This window comes from Drosophila elegans, unplaced genomic scaffold (assembly GCF_018152505.1).
Source record: "Drosophila elegans isolate 14027-0461.03 unplaced genomic scaffold, ASM1815250v1 contig_520, whole genome shotgun sequence".
NCBI lineage: Eukaryota > Metazoa > Arthropoda > Insecta > Diptera > Drosophilidae > Drosophila > Drosophila elegans.
The window spans coordinates 4,869,947-4,886,343 of NW_024545903.1; positions in this window are offsets into that span (position 1 = coordinate 4,869,947).

The following is a 16,397-nucleotide window of genomic DNA, read 5'->3' on the forward strand; positions in this document are numbered from 1 at the left end:
GTAGTTCTTTTAATTTGATTTTCAAACAGCATTCCATTTATTATAAGCAAAAATAAATAAACAAAAAATGTTAGCAGACTTTGTTTATCCAGAAAAAAAGCGCACCCCGCTCCAGATTCTCCCTTCTGTAAAAAGGGAATTGTAAATGCGTAACCATAAAAAATCAGGAAATACCCTTTTTGGGGGAAACTAAATAAATAGAATTACGTTTGCGCCATAAGGACACACTTACGGGTTATCCTGCGACTGACTTGGCGCACGCGTCCTGCCACGACGAACCGGTAATGAACCCCCTGGATGGCAGCTGCCAAAAAAATGTTTTCTCAAAAGGCTGCAGGACCCCCTGCCCCGTTCCGCTGACTTCGTTACCCATCCTTATGGTCTGCAGTCGGCGGTCTTGTTAAGTCGTCGTTTATCCGCTCTAAAGCCCCTTGGAGTGAGTCCAAAACAAACAAAAAAGAGTCAACCCTCGATTCTTTTGATATTTATTAACTGGCGACTGGGTCGCGGTACGATGCGAAAACTTTTATGAGTCTTGTCCCGAGTTATGATTTCTGTTTGCGTCCAATATTTATTTCCCCCCTGGGAAGTGTTTATTTTGTATGAGTTCTTATCAAATTAAAAATTCCGTTATTAAAAAGAGCTTAACAAAAAATATGAGTGTGCATAAGCGAAAGTCTGCAAAACGCTGGCCAACAATAAACATTAACCCGGATTAATTACGATAATAAACTATCATTTTCACCCAAAACACGAACCGGTACACACGCACAAAGACCCAGACAAAAGAATCAGCAAGCGGAACTGAACTCGGTAGATCTGTTGGAGCCCCAAAAAAAAGAAAGCGAGATATATGTATAAGTTCGTGTGTATTATATGGCCCAAGTGATATAATCGTGCAGACCATTGCGATCAGTGTAATATCAATGTAGCTTTAAGTGGTGTTCTCTTTTACTAAATGTTAAATTATTTAACATTTAGTATCAAGAGTTCATATAGATTACTATAATTTAATCATTTAACTGCCTATGGATTTCGGACTTGCAAAGATCACGCATAAATTCTCGATCTTCAGACAGCCATCCACACTGATTGGAATTTGTTGGCTCCCATAAACCATGTTTGGCGCTTTTCGCAGAGTGAGTTATGCAAATAAACTCCGCTTGGAGTCGAATCGCCTCGGTTTTCGCACATGGATCTGTGTGCTAAAACTTTTGCGAAATGCTGTCACAAAAAATCACATGTCACACGGCAGCACTCCTCCTCTTCGTTTTTATACTCTTCTTGTTGTTACAGTCGAGCGCGCTTTGGTGAGCTCAGCACAAATAGCAAGAAAGAACGTAAAGCCGTTTGCACCGACCAAAAAATACCCGGGCTTTAACAAGTAAAATTCATTAATTTTGGTTATCAAAGTTATTATTCCTCCGATCGATGTGAATTTTGGTGTGGCTGGGATTTATTAAAATAAAGCGTTTGTCTATTGGTCAAAAAGCTTCATCTTTCAAACTGAAGCTGCTAAATACATTTATATGCCAGTTAAGCCAGCCTGATATTCGCGAAACTCCCAAGTTATAGTTTCCTAAACCTCGATTTTCAGAAAGACTCATTTATATGTTACAAATTTTTGAAAGCGTACAATACACCCTTTTATTCTATGGGTACCGGGTATGAAAAACAACAAAGATATAAGTCTTTCTTGGCATTGGGCGAAATCGAAAGACTTTTGCGTGACGGCGACACACGCACCCACAGGCACAAACATATAAACACGCAACGGAGTAGAAGAGTTGAGGCAGTTTTCGTATTTCAATTTGGTTTTACTTATTTTTCTGCCGTTAAATGTGCTCCATCATAACTGTTATAATACTGCTAGCAACACACACAGCTTAACATCATTACATAAATGAAAATTTTATTATATTAACAACAACTAACAAAGCTATAAAACTAATAATAAAGAGTTAAAAATATAAGTAAATTTATAAAGTTGTAGATTCAGTTAAACATTAAAAATATAATCAAAGGCAAGAAGATAAACAAGTAAATAGGGTATTTAAATGACTATTCTGAAGTTCCAAATTAGAAATAATGTTTGCAATGCTTACCTACATTCTGAGCCGGAATACTTTTTAACCAGCAGCTTAAACTTTTTGTTTCTTTGTTTTCCATTATTTTTATAAGTTTGTGCATTTACTTTTTAATGTTAAAAAAAACAATTTATACGATATTAATAATAATAATTTTTTTAACAACAAATCTTTTCATATTCTGTGATTATGAATCGGTTTAAACCTGTCTAACTCTGAAAAACAATCGACCCCCAATAATGACTTTAGCATTGCTAATAGCAAAGAGTTTCTAGACAAATAAACCCCAACACTAACCAAAATTGTCAAACTAATGTGGTTTTTCTCGAGGGATCTCTGTATCGTCTCACAAGCGTCGCCCACGCAGTAAAATTTCACATCTCTTCCAAAAATGTTGACGGTTGCAACTTACACGCAATTCCGTTGCAGATTTCCTTTTTGGCATTCCATATGCATTGTTCATATATAAAAGTGCATGTTCAGATACGTTTGTGTATATGTACATATATCTTTATGCATTTGGGTTTGGGGTCGCGGTCGCGTGTCGCCTCTGAGTTGTGCCACTTAAGTACATATACGCTTTTTGTTTTGTTTTCGTTTTTATTGCATTATGACATTTATTTATGGCCATTCTCCCACTCGAACTTTGCAATGGAGACTGGGTGCACGTGCAGCCCAGAATTGCGGAGAGGGCATGTGGTAGTTGAAGTTGGGAATAAAAGTTGGTGGGTGTTAATGGCGTGCAAATGCTTCACCTTCGGGTTTCATCTCCTATATGGCTATCACTATCCTATCAGCTCCCCTTCCACACGTCTGCATGTGTTTGCTTTGTGTATCATGTTGTGCACTTCCGTTTCCCCTTCCCCTGGATTTTCCCGGTCAAACCACAGAGCTTTCCGGGCAAATGTCACGTTTGTTTGCCTGCCACTGGGAGTGGGCTCTGTGCTCCATCATCATCATGTGATTCTCCTTCACGATCGGGTGCCAACCTCAGTGCCGTGTCATGGAATTGCATAGAGAAAAAATATTACCAAAGTTGGTAATTGTTGAGGTATTTTTTTGTGGACTCATAACCCAAAAGGTTATGGAAGGGTGGGGTTAAAGATCAAGATTTTGTTCCGTTTAAATTTGTGTTTTTTATTTTTGTTACCAAAAAAATACACTTTTATAACCTATTTTGCATTTATTTGTTTGGCTAAAATTTCATAAACTAAAAATGTTGAGTTTTGCACTTAAAAAAAAAAAAACAATCCATACCATATCAATAAGTTTTTTATTTACAAGATCTGCGTCAAAATTCCTTTTAAAAATGTTCAATTATTCGATGGCTATGGTTTGTCCCATAATCTTCTTAGTTTTATAAAAAAATCAAGCACCAAAATATAGAAGTATACAATAGTATATCCATTTACCGACAACAAAAATAATATTATCAAGGGAACTTATTCTCAGTTTTCTCTCTGTGGCGTTTTTACGGAACCAGGTGTGATTCATAGCCTGCGGGCGTGATAAATTGCATGTTACAAATCAAAAAGTAATAATTAAATAACTTTATGGAATGTGTCAGGCTCTGCTTCTCCATCTCCCGCCACTAAATGCTCAACAGGGAAAACTTTTTCCCAGTTTTCATTGTTTTATCGAGAACGGAAAACTTGCGTAATGCAATTAAAATACTTGTAAGCAAAACTGAGCTCTGGCCTTGACACAGTCGACTGGCGATCAGCCATTCACAATAAAACTGGACAATGGGTGGTACGGGGGGTATGGCAAAATAGTGAGGGAAGCTCATAATTGCCGCTCAGCTGCAAAACAATTTCAATTCATTCAAGCCAAGCTCGTAAACTTAATTACTGATCATGACCATCCACAGAAGAAAAGAGAAGCGACGAAAGATGCAAAGTGCGACTGCCAAGCGAAAATTACACCCTCAATTATAATTCAGTTTCAATGCAAAAAAAAAACCCTAAGTGTCGCGTATAATTTGTTTGGGTGTGGGCGCCATAAAACATAAAAGTAATTTAATAAACACCAATGTTTGAAAATAATATGAACAGTCTTTATTGCAACAAACTGATTTCGTATTTTCATTTATTCATAATTGATGATTTCGAAAAGCAACCACTTAAATTAAAGCTTCAATTCCTTTCTTTTATTTTTATGTTATTTGCTTTAATAACAGGCTAAACTTAAGATGACACTTTAACCAGTATTAAACATTACATTTTTACAGTGGAAATGGTTAATAAAAAAAAAATATTTTTATAAAAATATACCCTACAAATTTTCAAGAAATTGATAACATTGTTTGGAAAATAACCAAATAAAAATTAACCCCTTTAGAAAAAACAGCTGCTCCGAAAGTACCCATGGGGTTCTAGCCTGCAGCTCATTTGGAGTTCAATTAAATACAACTTTTTCCTAGTTCCGCGCATTCCCGAGCATATCGGGCCTGGCCATCTCAGCCTGGAGCTTTATGAGTCCATTAAGGCTCCGAGATCCCGATTGTGACAGGCAACACACAAGCACTTTTATAGCCAAGTTATTTTTATTAAAGCGCATAACACATATGAAATTATAGTCAAGTTTAAAGTATGCAAGGAAAAAAAAACAAAAAGACGAGAAAAACAAAGACAAAGCAAAGAAAATAACAAAACCGAAACTGCAAGCTTGGAAATATTTTTTGCATAAACAAGGTGCAAGATAAAAAATCAGCAGAGTCTTTCTTGGCAGTCAGTTAGTCAGCAGTTGGCCTGGCTCGAATGATGCAGCAGCTTTCTTGCTGGCGAGCAGTAAACTTGGGTAAACTTGAAAACTGGAAACCGAGATGTGGAAAACTGGTTTTCTGACTCGCACTCGCCAAATGCCCGAAATGAAATGGAAAAAAAGAAAGAAAAGAAAAATAAAAAAAAGAAAAGACAAGAAAAGACGAGACGAGACATAAGCATAAACGCTGGAAATCAAATGTGGCCTGGCCATTCGGACAAAAGAGGTCAAAGTTGATCATGAGCCACAACTGGAAATTACTTAGCCACAAGCAACTTTCTGGGCAAAAATAGACAACAGACAGGCCCAGCTGGTGCCGACTAATCCCATCGAGACACTCATAAATAGCTCGGCTTGACACTAATCAGACTCCGGAGTCTTGTTTTGCTCTCTATTCTCTGTTTTCTTGTTTACCCGTCGAGCACTTACGATCACCACCCCATTACCCTTCGATGTCGCCCCTGCCGGAGGCCGAGGATCACCCAGTCCCAGTCCCAGTCCCAGTCCAGATATATAAATAGCGATGGGCAGACAGACGGCGCTAAATGCAAACTCCGGCGCACAACAGACCGCCGCTTCTTCTCCAGATATGGGTGCAAAACAGTTGGTTTATTTATAAATTGCCTAGGCACTTAATAATTTGCAAAGACAAATGTTTTGAGATTCAATAATCTTCAAGTGTGATATTTTGTTGATAAACTTAAAGTGCCTTTAAATTCGACATATAACAAGTATGTACATACGGCGAATAAGGTATTGTTCAACGATATTTTGTCCGGCATAGAAATATAACATATATGTAACTTTCGTTAAAATTCAACATAATAAAATTTTACAAAAATCAAAATAGATATTTTTATAATTAAAAAATCTTTAATAAAAACGTTCTGGTTGATATATGATAAAATTGCTATCCATATGATTATATGATGTATATATATTTATTCTTCTTATTGATGGTTCCACCAAGCGGAATGAAAAATTAAAGATATTTATTTTGCTATTAAAATTCCAAAATCAAAATGTTTTAGCTTGTTAATATAATAACCAAACAATGTAGAGTAATTTATTTTGCTGCTTATTTGGCGGTAATGAAAGTTGGGGCTAATTTATGGGACATGATAGGGGCGGCTCTCCATTTTCGTGTTGATGTCGCTCACAGGAAAATGTCAATGGGACGTTGTCTGTCATCATTCAAATGGCAATGGGCATTAAGTCAAATCAAATTGCCCAAAATAGACATTCCAGCCACGAACAAGGCACGAACTGCTTTCGGGGCATGATAACGTGGATTGTAGGGGTATTTCGGTAGCCATCCGTCTCCGAAAGTTAATTGGATTCAAGGGAATCCGGAGGCAAACCTGGCCATCACCGTCCACTAAATTAGCGCCAAAGTAGGCATTAACATTTTATGACAGAGAAGTAAACAAAACTGGCATCGGGAATCTCGGGGAGTCTGCGACTGAAAGCACTTGGCATGATGCCACCCCTCCTGTTCCGCAGAATTCCCGCCCATGCTCCGATTCCTGGTGTCGTTTAATGGGCAACTGCATCCCGAAGGCGGAAAGCGCCGTCGGAAGATTTATGGGCCAATGTAAATCTCCAAACGTGTGCAACTTTGTTGGGGGAGGAGCGGCGAATGGTTCCCAAGAACAACTGGGCACATACATACATATATATTTTTGGGCAACTTTTATTATGGAAATTTCTCAGCTTTTGTTGCACAAATAAATAGATGGCCTTATACTTGGTGTAAACAGAAACTCCCTCAAAAGGCCATAAATTATTTGAACTCTTCTAATTAAAATGGATCCTCGGCTGAGCGCAAAAGTTTCGGATTATGAGTGGGTTTCGGTTACTCGTAAACATAAATGATTTCCCTCTTAATTGATGGGAATATCGCTGTGCAAGATGCCCTAATAACAAATTTTGATTTGAATTGGATTTGAATTGTGTTTAAGGCAAATCTTTGCGCTCCCTCAGTCTCTGCCAAACAATAAGCCGCCATCTTTAGGTCTGTTAATAGACTTCGGTTCCCCGAACGCAGACTTCGACTCCCCAAAAACGCTGATCCAGAGGGACTGGAGCGGGCCAGCTGTCAATCATAGCAATCCCTGGAAGAGGGGAGGGATTTAATTGAATTTAGAAAATCGACTCACTCTGACAGCTCAATGACGTTCCGACTGGCTGGGTATGGCCATGGGTATGTCGTTTAAGACAGTTCCCAACAACCCATTTCTGGGGAGTGTGAAGATCTCTCCGACCCCTAGCTTCCGAAAATCTTTTTGGAATAGTGTTATTTCAAGTTCATTCTGAAATACTTGTATGATGAGCCCGCAGTAAAGTAGTTGGAAATTAAAATACATTAAAAATTTATGAAATACGTCAACCCTTGTGATTCAAGTTTTTCTAAAGCACTTGTTATTTCAGTCTTTGTAAACATATAACTCAGTGTACAAAATTATTGTCCGTTATCTTTTTCAAAGATCTTTCCTACAAATAATTAGGCATACTTGAATATTTCTGTAAAATTCGGGATAAATGTAGTTTTTTCTATAAAATACCCATATAACCATCGATCTCCTGCATTCCATTACCTGAAGGCCTACATTTGGTGGCCACTGAAAGTGCAGCTGCTCCGTGATTGGGGTGGAATAAAGCAAAATGGGACTGCGAGGGGTGAGCCGAGTGCAACAAATAAATAATACATGGAAATCTGCACAGCAACAAATAAGACCCAATGCGAAACATAATGCTCATGCAGCGGACGAGGGGAATTGCAAAATGTGGGCAAGCAGCTGTGCCAACTGCAAAACTGTCAAATAAGCAATGGCAAGTATGGTGTTATTGTTGTTAATTATGCGCAACAAAAGCAACGTCAACAAACGAGTATAAAAGGGTAGCTTGGACGTTCGGCATACCCTTGAAGATCAAATCACATCTTTATGGTACAGTTTTCCTATATCTATGTAGACGCAACAGGTTTTTGTTTCGAGAAATACATCCGCCAGATTTAGATAAAGGCTTTGCAACCACAGATTATGTAAAAATCAATGTTTTATCAAGTTTTATATTAAAGAAAGTAGTCTTCAGATAACCAAATTGCATTAAATGTAAGCCTGGCCTATATTTTAAATTTTATTCGTCCTGCAGTGTTTGGTTAAAATATTAGACATTTTTTAGTCTTTTTAGGACATTATTTGTGGCTTTTATAGTTACACTTCATAAACCATATATGAAATTTTTCAAAATTATTGGGTACAGTCAAATATACCAAATATTGCATTTTTTCTAAAATGTTGGTGCTTTTTAAATGATCTGGTACACCTCCAACACAATTTTTCTAGCTTTTGTAGTTTCCGAAATCCAAAAAGGACACGTTCGTTTATCATGAATACAGACATACTCCTTATTGGCGTACATATATATTATATACCCTTTTACTCTACCGTCAAAGGGTATAGAAAACAGAGGGCGGGTAGAGCTGAGCCGCCGGCAAAGTCCAGACAGAAATCGGAGAAAGAAAACGAGGTCGCGCCTGCGTCGAATGGCTATGGCTTTGAAGGAGGGACCAAAACGGAACTTTGGGCCTAACTTTACTTGTGACCGGGCACGTGATCGTCGCAATGGCGGCTAATTGCTCTGGCTCAATTTTCAACTCTCGGCCGAATTGCAATTGGGCTTGGTCGACGTCGTCGTGACTCATTTGCAGGCCTCAACCGCCGTCAAATGAAACGGATTCAAGTCGAGCCGAACTCCGTCAAACGGACCTGGCATATGTTGCATGTTGACCACGTTTGACCCTGCTTTCAGGCTTAGACGTTGCCCCTTTGTGCTGCATTCAGTGCCGGCGGTTGCGGGGAAGGTACAGAGGATCAGGGGTTCATTGGTTCAGCAGAGGTCCGAGGTCCGATTCCGGTCAGAGCCTGAGCGTTTGTATAATCGGTTTTTTTTTGCCCTTGCAGAGGGAGCTACCATTTAGGCAAGTCGGTTATTCTTCTGCTAAAGTCATGTAAAATGTATTTTTCAAAAAATTATATCAAGAAAACTATCGAAATTATACAGAAAAAACTACTTTAGTTTTATTTTTTAAAACACGTTTGTTAAAAGATATATTTTTGAAACTAGTGGAGTATAAAATGATCGTAATAAAAACCAATAAAGTTTAGGGAGGAATTTTTCTTTAAAAAACTTTTTTAGCATTATATATATTTACAATCATAAGCAAATGTGATTCGCTTGCGAAGTGCGATTAATAAAAAGCTTGCTTTGTTTTATTTCACAGTATGAATGGCCATGTGTATTACAGTCATATTCTCGGCCACAATCTCGTAAAAGTTGGTGTCAGGTATGACTCAGTTTGATGTGCTATTTTCTGTATTTCCAGGTACTCGTGCTGTTATAAGAAAATCTATCAAACAGATAACCCAGTATTACAGATTCAAATTAATCTTGTTACTAAAATCATTTTGTTAAAGTTCTTAAGCAACTTATACAAAACTTTAAGATCGTTTGTTGATCGACTTGCAAGGGTATACAAAACTTCGGTCCATAAATTGCCTTTCTATTATTCGAATTTAACCGTCAACTCTTTTTCGTCGTGTTTTTTTATGTTTTTGTAGCTGGCTTCGCATTCTATTGTCGCTTTGTTTGGTTCGATGGTGTTTATGTGCTGGAGTGTGTACTTGGAGTTGGCTGGCGATGGAGGTTGGGCCGAAGTTGAACGAACCGTGGACAACGAGTTGTTGCCGTGGGTGCAGTGCCTCCGATACGAATAATATGCTATGGAAGTACCTATGCAACTCTGGAAGTTGGTTCTCTTATCGGGAGTTCTGTGTGCTCAGATAAAAACAGAGCTGCAGATAAGATATGATTTGGTTAATGTGACACTTTCTGAGCTGGCTCGTCCATCAGAAATGTTAAATATTATTTTAGTCGTATTTTAAGAAATACTGTCAGGCGAACTGGGCTATATTGCGCAAAGAGAAGAAACTGAACGATTGCGCTTAACGATCCCACATCCATCGATAACATAATACAGTGGGATACTGATAAATGTTGATCAATCGCCTTGACTGACTTGGCCGTGTGAATATGGACAAAGAAATCGACTTATATGGTGGGAAGAATTCAAAGCTCTGGCCTTATACGCAAGCCAACTCTCCGTTTTTGGCGAGACATCTTCATTTGCATTTCATTTAAATTTTTTCTCTGCTCTGCTCTCAGCCAACATAATGAACTAATTTCTTAATTATTCACGGGAAGTTTCGACAGGTAACCCGGCACGAAAATGCGATGGAAGACGAGAAGAGGTAAAGTTGGCCAAGCAATTTCTGCAAGCTTCTGTTTAGGTTGTGTAATTTACTCGAAAATGATTCAGCAAAACATTTTCGACGCTTTCCAGGCTGCCAGCAAATAGATCAAATTACCCAAATGGCGTTAACAATTAGCGATGTTCTGGGGAAAAAAATGGGAAATTCGAGCGAACTGCAAGCCGTATAAAATTGTCTGCCAAGACTCAATAAGACTCGTTCTCTGTCAGAGGTCTAACCTACCTTTCCATGGCAACCAACCGCACAGGTGTAGCCTCAGATAAACAGCAAAGCGGATGACACCTGTTCCCCCTTTTAAACTCGAGGGTTGAGTAGGTTGATTCAGCGAGTTGTTTATCACGATAATGACAGAGCTGCTCGTAGTAACCCCAGCGTTGACTTTGGCCCGAAAAGTGGATTGTAAAAAATATAATTTGTTAGCAACTTACAAACGCAAATGCATTCGACTGTGTAAAACGGAGTCGCGTGAGGATGAGGCTTCCAGGGGTCGACGTCGACTCTGCGCTCCGCTTCGATGGGTTTTCCCCGGGCCTGGGAAAGTGGCTATGAGCCACCGAGCTGCGCCGTAGGAAGTCGCGTAATTGACCTTTTTCGGCTACATTTTTCCATACCACAAAATAGTTTCTTTCTGTTTTTTTATGCCTGTCAATGATGTCGGCACACCCACTAGTACCCATAGAGTACAGTTGAACAGCGATGTTATGATAATTTCCCACCGCACCGATATGTGTAGGTATACCAACTCGATTTGCATAACAAAAAGTTGAATCAAGTAGCCAACAAGTATCTAATAAAATGTGATATTATTCAGCATGTGGCCGCTGCCCAGATAATACCAACTAATTACAACCACATGGGAGCCCCTTTTCCATAGTGTAAACATTCGTTGCTGGGCATTCGAAAAATTGCTTCTATTTTTCTCACCGGTAGATACGCTTCATTTCTGTTAATTTCATGGGAGATTTTGCAAGGCAGATAAAAGAAAAATGTTTACCTTAGAGCGAAACCATTTGTTTAGAACGTTCATTATGGGCAAACAATTACTCACAAATAGCAACATTACTTTGAGGAATTTTCTTAAATTTTTGAAGCAAATATTTTAGCAGAGTTATTTTAATTAGAGTTAATAGTGATTACAATTTCATTGTCACATTGTTTCTTTCTTGGAAACTTTATACTTTTAAATGCCTTTTTTGATTTGTATAATTAATTTAAAAGATTATAGAAAAGACGATAATCATTTAAATAAATATTGCAGTAAAGGCTTAAATACGATTTTATCATCATCAAATTAATTTTTAGCAGGTCTAAAGACGGATCTTCCAAAAAGATATCGTATACTCTTATACCAAAAGTAAATTTTAAGCAATGACTACTGTAAGGCATATACTTTAAAATCTCAAATGTTTGTATTTTCCTTCAAATTCCTCTTTGCCCATTTGTTTTGTTTGATTTGCGCGCTTCATTTGTTTTAACAGAACGCACTCCCATGAACACCGATCTCTCGCTTTTGTTTGGATAGTCCGTCGTTTGGGCAACAGTTTCGAATTTCCGGTTCAATAGAAGGTCCCCTAGAGGACCGATCTGCGGTCACAAAAGTTTCTAATTTGTGTAAATGCCGTTTGAGGTAATTGAAATTAGTCCAACAATGCGCCTGCCTCACGGAGGCACCTAATGCGTGACATGGAGGGGGCATCCATTGGTCAGAGCCACCGGAAATACAGTGTCAGCCATGCTAAGTTTGGACATCGCTTTGAAGCCGCCGCTCCGCAACTTCGGCTTTTTGTGACGGCACGTTCGCCTCCAAATTACCAGCGACCATATCGGCGGACTTGAAAAGCTTGGACAGCTACCGTAGACCATATTTTCCATAGACAATTGCAATTTGAGGTAATCCGAGAGCGGACAAATGACCTCGTTCTTAGCGTTAGCGCTGCGTAAAATGCAATTTACGCAGAAACAACCAGCAGCGCAAAAAGGTGAGAATGCAAAGCGGTCTATTGGCATAAATGAAAAGCAGTAACAATGAACAACTGGCGGATTGCCTCACCATCACCCTTGAAGTTTACCCAACTCTGACATGGTTCAAGACTTTTAAACTGAGGCTTGTTACCTTTGTGCATTTTAAGCAGCACACGTTGTTGTTCTTCTTTTTAAAATAGGCAGAATTGATTTTTCAATTGCAAACAAAACAAAAATTGAAAATTTTTAGTTACTATCCAATCGACATTAAAACTATTTTAAATTATTATATTAATTTCTAGTTACTTATGTTTTAGGTGCATTTTATAAAAATAAGCCTTTTTTAAATGTATAGTAAGTTTTTAAGGTAAGATTGTTTTTTTAGTGGCAATAATGATATATTAAAAAAAAATATAATTTTTAAGTTTATAAGTAATAGCTTTCTTAGAAATGATACTAAATTTGTTGGACCTACATAATTAAATTATCATACAAATATGGTATTTTAATAGTGCACTTATATATACCGCCATGAGTGCCTAACCTTTTCTGTTTTTTAGTGTTTCCGACCAATGTGGATTGCTAGCATGGTTGTCTATTTCTGAACCCTTACGCACTGCACTAATTTCTTGAGTTGCGTTAAATCCAATTAATAATAGTCAGCGTTTACCCTAGCTGTCCAATAGTCATCATCGTCATAAGGTGCAACAGCAACATCGCATCGCTGCAACAGCAGCAACAGCAGCAACATCGCTGACGGGCCACATAAAACTATTGGGTGCGAATGCATGAGGAGCTTACGAATGCGAGCTGTAAAAGCAATTTGTGCAGTTGGGTGGCTTAGGGTTCGGGTTTGGAGAGTACCTATGATATGGCGGTGCACTTGCAAGGTAAATACGGGGAATTGACAGCACGCATGTCCCCATCTATGACCCCCTCTAAGCCCGCCGTTGCATTTAAAATTCCCAAATGACCGACTAATTTGTCAAACGCCTTGCTTTCGTCGGATCTCATGGTGGTTTACGAGTGTTACCATTACCCAGCAATGACAAAGATTCCAGCCGAAGGCTCGGCTATCATCTTACGGAGCTCTTACGCCATACATCTCTCTTTTGTTCGGTTGTTTGCCTCGAAGTGGTTTTTTATGATCTGCTAGGGGACTAAATCTCGGTGCATTAGGGAAGGCACTTTTCATGTTTACCAGCCTTTAGTGATAATTCTCATGGTGTGTGGTCCGAGTTTTTGGGCAGTCGAAATATCCGCTGGACAAGGGAAATAAGTTATTGCCCCAATATTTCCTCCGCCGATTTCTTCATTAAGCCGCTAAGCTGGCAGGCTTCCAACTGCGGTCGCATTTCCCTATCGGGTTACCGAATTGCCCAACTAATACCGTTTCGGAGTGGATTTTCCACATCGCCCCCAACCTCCAAAATGGGTCGTCGCTGCACTTTCTACGGGTTGCACTTTTGGGCCTGCATTTCCTTAACCGCAAAAGACACTCGAGCAGTCGAACAGTCGAGCAGCCGAGCAGTCGTCACCTTTTGCCCGTAAAACGAAACTTTTGTGTCAATGCCTTCTTTGCCGTTGCTTTTTTTCGGTCGATTTATTGGTAATGTCGACTGGCTGCTGCCGTTGCTTTAGCTTTTTGTCTGTTTTTTGTCTCTGGCTTTGGCTTTAGGTTGGCTTTTTGGCCTGACCCGCCATCGCCGGCAGCAGCTTGTTGCTCCAATTCTCCTTTGCTGCTGGTCGAATCGTACCTTTTATTTTTAGCTGTCAGGAAAATTAGGTATAGCAATTATCAAAGCCCCTTTCATTTTCCTAGGAATAAGATATGCACAACAGTTTGATATATCTGCTCGGCCAAAGATGATATTTTTTGTTCTATACCTAGGCCTCTTAATAGTTTAATATACCAGTCAACTTATCTTATATGCAGCCTTATAACGATAAGTACACATTTTCGTAGTTGCTTAATTTATAAAAAAAATATAATACATAAATAAAATAAGAGGGAAGTTTGAATAAAAATTTAGGTACCAATTGTTTTTTTATAACAACAAATTTATGTATCATACTTTAGAGTATTTTATAAAAGGTGTTGGTGACTGTCTATAATTCTCATACACAAAAAACAAAATCAAATGAAAACTTTTTTGCAGATTTAAGCTATATCCAATTTCTTTTGTCTGCCATGGACGTGCTTTTCTGATGATCATCAGAGAAGTGCAGTGCTGGCAAATTTTTATTGTGAATAAATATTTATATTCAAAGAGATTTGAGGAAGCTTACTATCTGAGCGCGCCATTTATCAAACAATTGTCGGGAACACACAAAACGATATCCACTATCTAGCGCATACATGGTGCAATCTCCAAACGAGAATAGATAGGTTCTCCAACCCGCTCGTCTGGAATGTCGAAACCAAATGAATGCATTCCAGTTCAGCAGACCCCATATTTCATGCGGTGCTTAGTGCTTGGTGCTTATCAATTGGGATCGGAACCCGAGCAGTTGTCATTGGGCACTGAACAATTCACCTTTGTCATGTTCCGGGGGTGGTTCTTCCTGCACTTTTGATCGGAGTTTGGAGACCCAGTTTATTCCTGCTCTGGATTTCGGCGGAGGAGAAGGAGAGGGTTGATATTGTTCCCCTGCCATTGGACGGACAGACAGCCATACAGTTGTATTAGGGTCATATTTCACTTGTAGGGTTTCCAGCGAAGTTTCATTTTAATTTTATTGTTCTCGCTGTCCCCCATTCGAGTTTTGCCCTTTGTTTTGTTTGGTAGTTTTTGCTTTACAGCCTGGGAGTGCATTATTCCAACCACCACCGACACCAAATGCCACCCTTCTGCGGTAAAATATGTTTTAGTCATACTCTCTACCATACCGCTCCTTACTCGTGATTTTGTTTTTAGGCAAATATAGTAAACTACAATATGTTTCCATTGCTATAACAGGCTTTACTCCGAGATATCGCCAGTTGGTTTACGTTTGCGTATTTCCGCTTTTGTTTCCATCTAATATTATGTCATGCCTAATGAATGTGTGTACTATGAACAATATGTTTAATTTCGTGGGCTTTCAGCCAAAAAGCAATCGATTAGATTGGCAGCGGATGATAATTGGCAATATATATGAGGGAGAAAAAAACATATGGGAGTGGAGAGATTTTTGCAAAAAAATTAATAAAAATTTCCTTGAACTCTATGTATAACTAATGAACACCTAAGCTTATCCAAGTTTCATAGCAAATGGTATAGTATTTGAGTATAATTTTATAGCCTTTCTGAACAGATTAAAAGAATACATCGTAAGTTTGTATAAAGACTTTTTTATCCTCTTAATTTTTACTTTAAATATCAAAACTCTATTTAAAAAGAAAATATCATCAAAAACTTGAAATATTTGTCTTGACTTACATTTTCGTTCCTACGGGAATACATCTTTAAACTTTCTTCTCTCCTTTTTTGCTGATACTCGAAGTTTGGAGTCTTTTGCTTTTTTGTTTTGCTCATTTCTGTTTTTGTTTAGACTATTTTGACAACTGCGGTATTTGGCCAGCGTTAGTGTCAAGTCAAGTGCTGGTCTCAATTTCAGCGAAAACGTGGCGAAACTAGTTTAAGACCATATTTTCTGCTGTGATTGCAATATGTTTCCAAAGTGTTTCAGCTTTCGGTCGAGCGATGGCCAGGGTAATGGAGACAAAGCACCTGCACAGAAACCCAAATAAGAAGCCAGAGACAAGACAAAAACAATAGGTATGAGGTTGTGGTAGAGTGTGAATTTGCTCACCTCGTTTCTTGTTTTTTCTGCATTCCGAAAATTGGTTTTCCGAGGGGGTTACCTTTCCTCCTAATCCCGTGCCTATTATTTCTGCCACGAGTGTTGGCGATCCCTGCTGATCGCCACAAATCAGGCGCGAGTACGTGCCGGGCATCGATAATCGCAAAGAATCGACTGCAAACGGGCACGTCCCGATGGTCAGCATTTTATCGTCTTCTTTTCGAAAATTTCCCTTTATGAGCGGCAGCCACAATCATTATGCATTCCGACTGGCCGAGGGATCGGCGGTAACTAATAAGCGTTTTAGCACAGAAGCCACGTACCGACTTCATAGAGTTATTAGTGCCGTAGAAGGCGTCATGGTGATAAGATGGGCAAGGGAAACCGTTTGCGGTCGCCATATATCATGCAAGTGCATATTCCGCCCAGATCGGAGCTGCATTTTCCCATGGGTTCTGGCAGTGCG